Consider the following 6043-nt stretch of genomic DNA (forward strand, 5'->3'; position numbering starts at 1 on the left):
ATGTAAACCTAATAACACTGGGAAGACTGTTGTTATTCAAGTCTCTGATTAAAAGAGGAGATAAACAAGAAGCATGACTAAACGAAGTAAATAGATTTTATTTTATTCTTAAACAAAGACAAAGGAATGGCACTTTTGCCTGCTGCTTTACTGCAACGGATCTGAACATATGACGTGGAAGAAAAAGCTAAAATAGTATCTGCAATTAAAGGAATCCTTATTATGTAGCATTGTCTGAAAAGATCATTCTCTTAAATGGTCTTAGAACATTAACACCAAAATATGTCATATTAGGTCACCATAGTTAGCACAGATAGCACAGTCAGCTCAGAGTTACATAAGCCTGTGGTTGAACATTGTTCCATTCTAGCTCTTACCCAAATAAAAAAAAAAAAAAGGTTGCACCCACATTGCTGCTTTAAGTTCCAACACAAAAGCACATTTGCAACACAATTTAAAACCCTTTTCTATCTGTTGCAGAAGACCGATGCACAACAGATGCATTAATCCTAGAGAGGCAACAAGAAACAGGTGACTAACCCCAAACAACAAAAGCTAGGAATCTGTTTTATGTGTCTTAAACAGGCTGTTTCAACAATTACACCCTTTGTTGTGGAAATTTTTAAGAAAATGGGACTTAGTTGGCTACTTTCAGTATCTGTGATCTGTTTAAACATACAGCTGGAAGAAGAATGACATTTTTTAAAAAGATTCAGGCACAGAAACTAATTATTTGATGAGGAATGTTGACACTTTTGTTTTATGCAACTGAAAAGTCTGAACCTTCCTTTCATGGCGCTTACTGGATTTGAAAATATCAACAGCCTTTTTAAAATCTTACAATTTGGATCCATATCTACTTATTATAAAAGAAATACACAAAACTTCCTGTTAGCAATGTTAACTGTGGTAATGATACTAATCATTAAAGTGTAACTCACCCCAAAATCCATTTTATGCCAGATAAACTGTATAAAAAAGGTACCTTGTGCTATTTTAATGTTTGTCTGCATTTGCTTACCTTTAAATACGAACTTGCTTCATTTTGCAACATTTGTCTCAAATCTATCTTAGTGCTGCCCTTGTAATTTTAAACACTGACTATAGTACATGAATTTACCCTTTGGTCACGATAGCCTCATATTTGGTTGTAAAAGCAACCTTCTCAAACACACAGCTCCCGTGGTGAATCATCCTGTCCCCCACCACCTTTGTAGCACTCGCTTTAGACATTACCGAGTCAGGGCCTCCAGCTAGCAGCTCGAAAGGCTTCAGTATACTGGGCTACACAAGGCATCACTCTACCTGCAGCGATTAGGTCAATCTCAAAAGATCTATCTGTGCAGAGAAGGACATCTGTGTAACCAGGTCTTGCTTTGTTTTTATTGTAAAAGACACATTATGCAAAGACATTTTAAGTCTGATTTGAAACCCCACTCTACTAGATAACCAATTGAACTGTTGTTAAAAAAAATCTGCTGATTTTATTTTCATTCCCATTTTTTTGGTTGGAACTTTTACAGAAGAAATTTCAGGGTTCTTTATCGATTTTGTTTTATACAAAAACCCTGGTAATGCTAATAAAAAGAATTGCATGGTTCACCACACTGAATAAAACTGACAATGTTGCAAAAAAGGTTCATATAAAAAAAAATTAAAAAAATATATTATCAGAGGTTGCTTAAGAACAGTATAATGTGCTCATTTATGAAGTTATTTAAGTAAGCTAGTTGGAATTAATAGTAGTGATCGCCACATGCCTGCAACATTGATCACATGTTGACTCATTTCAACACAAACCACATCTACACTGTATAATAAAACTTTCTAATGGTGCATTCATTAAAAAGATGTTTTAGTGGAGTCAGAGCTCACTCTTTTCCTTGTACATAACAATTCATTCTGTTGTTTTTTTTAAATCCATGTAGTGCAACTCCTTTATATTCATTTTTTACATGTTGACAACTCTGCAAAAGCGATGACATCTTACATGTAGTGTCTGTCTCCCAAAAGACTGCTGGATTAGCAGTTTTGTTTGGCTGATGCTCCTGGTTAAGCTGACAAAGTTTAGATTTCTGAACACCAGCGTCAAACGCTTGGTTGCCCTGACACCAGGATGAAGTCGCCTAATGCTGCCCCCCATAGACATTGCATGTATGAGATCATTTGACTCCCTGAATGCATTCGGTGTGAATGCACATTGGCTGCTGAAGGGTGCAAGTTGGTTGTTTAATTATGTGTTTTGTTTTTAAAGTCACACATTTATTTACTCCATATTATTTGATTTCATTTTTAAAGAAAAAAAATCAAAACTCACAAAAATACCTTATTGTTAGAGCTATAATACTGTACTGTAAGCACACGAAGAAGCAAATATTTCATAGGGGAGGACAAAAAGCTCTGTCTGTATAGCTGTTCAAGTTAACTGGAAGCTATAGTGAGACCATAACCCATACGGGTTGCTGCAGTCGCTCTCCTCTAAGCAGTTCATCAAATTGAAGCCTCTTAACACTGGAAACAGGATAAAACATAAACTGCAAATACTTTAAGCTAAAGTAGCTAGCTTTAACATTATAAAATACAGTACAGTTTATTGTTCTGTTACTACAGTAGTAGTGGTTTAAAAGTTTCCCTTCAGGCCGAAAGCCAGCTGAATGGCCAAGCTCCGGCCAAATTCCCTTCAAATTCCACCTGCTGGAATGGCCCCGCTCTTTCTGCTGGGAGTATCAGTGTTTACTGTAACTCCACCCATAGGCATTGCAGCTGGTTTACACTCTGGCAGCTTAGGGTTTTGGCCTGACTGAAAACATAACCGCAGGGAATTACATTACCCCCATGGACCTGATGGTTACCAGCGAAGGACCAGTTAAGGGCCCATGAAGCAAACAGGAGAACTTTTAAACAGCAACTATGGTATCTGACTGCAACAAAATATCCACCCACCTCATTTACTTTGGCCTCATAAAGTCAAACCTGTTACCCTATTTTAAATAGCTAAAAGTCTAGTAATCACTGCTCAAAACAGCACCACATAATTCTCATCAGACAGTATAACACTTCAATCTTTGACTAAATGACCAACAGTTAAGGTTAAAAAAGGAAAAACCATATAGGGTTTGTTGATATTTCATGCACTTAAGAAAAAAAAAAGTTCTAAGATTTTTTTTTATCTTAAAAACATCATGAAAATTATGATTAAAGCAATTTTTGAAAAGACTGACAGATACTTCATGACTTTTCATTTTTTCAACATATTCACACATTTAACTTAGCTGACAGTTCAATCCTACACTATAAAAATGTACCTCAAGGAAAAATACTTTATCTGTCTCCTTCACAGCGCAGAAACATCATACCCCTGATTAAATTTCACTAAGAGATGCCAGGCGTGATTTCTAAGTACGTCTACAAAATGAGTACTGATGTGAAGATGCTGCAAAGATACAGGCTTTTTCCTCTATTCAAGCAATCCCACAGTGTAAAGTATCCTATTGCCAGTAACCTGCTCTCACTCTCCACCCCTGCGTTCATCATTCCTCACAGTTCCTGCCATAACGCCTAAAATCTTATCCACACGCCTTCTGCCTGACTGTGAAAAATGGGATCCATCACTGAGTTGCTGGGGGTGGTCCACATTTCCCTAATCTCCACTGCCCCGTCTCCCTTTAAAATGGATTATATCTTTTTTTCCACCACAAAAAGAAGGTCATAAAGAAGTTTTTCCATACTGGACATGGCTGTAAATGAGAATCCCCAACTATTTTACCTACAAAAACAATTTAAAGTGCACTGCTGATCAATATCACTTTAACCTCTATCTATCTATCTATCTATGCAAATTTGTTGCAAAAGTAAATGAATGATTACAGGATTCTTAAGTTAACAAGGACCCAAAAACTTTCAGAAGAAATACATATAATAGAGCTTATTTATGATGCAGAAAGTCACTGTCGTTTTGTTGCAGAAATCACAGGGAAGCTTCCCATTTTTAGAGGAATCATTATGTAAAAGAGTGTGCACTTCCATAGATTTGAAACACACATCTGAAAAGATAGTCTGATTGTATTGTTCTCTCACCCATTATTTTCTGGCAGTGGTGAAGAGTCTTTAATATTGCAAGCTGAACACGAGAAACAAGACTGAATTATAGAAAGCGTGTGAACAATCAAAGGGCTCGTTCAATAGCAAAAGGAGAACGGTCTGCATCTAATCTTATTGATTTATATGAGACATTGCAGGCGGCCTCTCAATTTTATTATGGGAAAACCCTTAAAAGTCATGAGCAGAGTCAACGATTCTTGGAGAAAATCACTAACCTATGAGATAAACTGTGATCCCGAGGTCACAACAAAGTGAATGACTAAAATTAGATTTCTTCTGTAAATTACAAATATAAAAAAACACTTAAAAAAAACACATAAAATATCAGTTTTGAGAAGAGGAAAATGTTTTGGTTATTACCCTAAATCTTAAGACTATATACTATTTAAACTTTCTAGGGATAATCATCAGCTCTTTAAGCAGAGTAAGTTGGATCAGACAACGATTTTGCACACAACTAAAACTTTGTACCTCTTGGGATCATTAATTCCTCTCATGCAGCAGTAACATATATAATACTTTAGGATTAAATCAATAAAAGAAACTGGAGAGGAAGGCGACTGATAATCTGACTCACAAGGCTAGGCGACTGAAAGGGTCTGTAGAACAATCAGAGCCAAATCCCATCTCTACAGCAAAAAGTCCACAACAGTTATCGTTCACAATCATTAAAAGAACATTGTCAATATAGCTGTTGAGATTTTCAGTATTTTTTTAAAGAAATATTGTAAAGATGGCAATATTTGTAGGATATAACAAATGTTTCTGTATAACTATTAGAAGAAGAGTATTATCAATATTTGTACTGCTTTTGTTCTACTTTATATTCAGGATTTAAGCCCATGTGAGCTTATTTTGATTTTTTTAATGACTGAAATCCAGAAATATATACGTAAAATGGTAAAAGAAAAAGGAAAATCTCAAAGCAACTGAAAACACATCTGAAAATTGCTAAAGACCAATGGCCATATGGTTAGAACCAGACTAGGCAACCTTTTCTACCCAATCATAGCGATTAATCCAATTTAGGAGGTGCCTGAATGAAACTTATCAACAAAAAAAAAAATGTCCGTAAAAAAACAAAACAAAAAACAAAAGCGTTAAAGGACGTTGAGTTAAAACATTATACAATATTTGCACTTATGGCTGCAGTCAAAGACCCATTCTTTTTAGTGTGGACAGCAGGAAAGGTTTTTGCAACAAAAAAAAAAAAATGTTGTTAAAAATGCAAAACTAGCAGGTTATTAATAGAATACTGTTGAGATAAGCAGAATATTTTTTTCTCATTAAAAAAAATGTTTTTATCCTCAAAAACAAGCTATGGTCTGGTTTTTTAGAAAAGAAAAATGTATCACATCCTCCTCACTTAGGGAGTATCCACAACTCCCTAAGTGAGGAGGATGCTACATATTGTCCACTTTAAACAGACCAGACACAGACTGCCAGACACAATAAAAAATAAATCCAGAAATCACAATATATGATTTTATAACTTTTAACTTGTATAATACAACTGCAAGTAAGTATTTGAACACCTGTCTATCAGCTAGAAAAGAAATCTAAATTAGATGCATCTGTCTGAGGTCGTTATCTGCATAAGTGTACCTATTAAGCCCAAACACTCGGTAAGAATCCAACTACTAACATGGCCATTACCAAAGTGTCAAGAGACACTAGAGACAAAATTGCACACCTCCACAAGGCTTGAAAGGTATACAGGGAAATTGCCAAGGAACTTGGTAAAGAAAGGCCCACTGTTGGAGCAATCATTAGAAAATGGAAGAACTTAATCATGACCGGCAATTTCCCTCTGACTGGGGCTCAATGCAAGAGCTCACCTCGTGGGTCTCAATGATCCTAAGAAAGGTAAAAAATAAGCCCAGAACTACATGGGAACAGCTGGTCAATGACCTAAAAAAAAGCTGGGACCAACGTTTCCATG

Source organism: Cyprinodon variegatus, unplaced genomic scaffold (genome assembly GCF_000732505.1).
Source record: "Cyprinodon variegatus isolate N-32 unplaced genomic scaffold, C_variegatus-1.0 Scaffold1210, whole genome shotgun sequence".
NCBI classification, from domain to species: domain Eukaryota; kingdom Metazoa; phylum Chordata; class Actinopteri; order Cyprinodontiformes; family Cyprinodontidae; genus Cyprinodon; species Cyprinodon variegatus.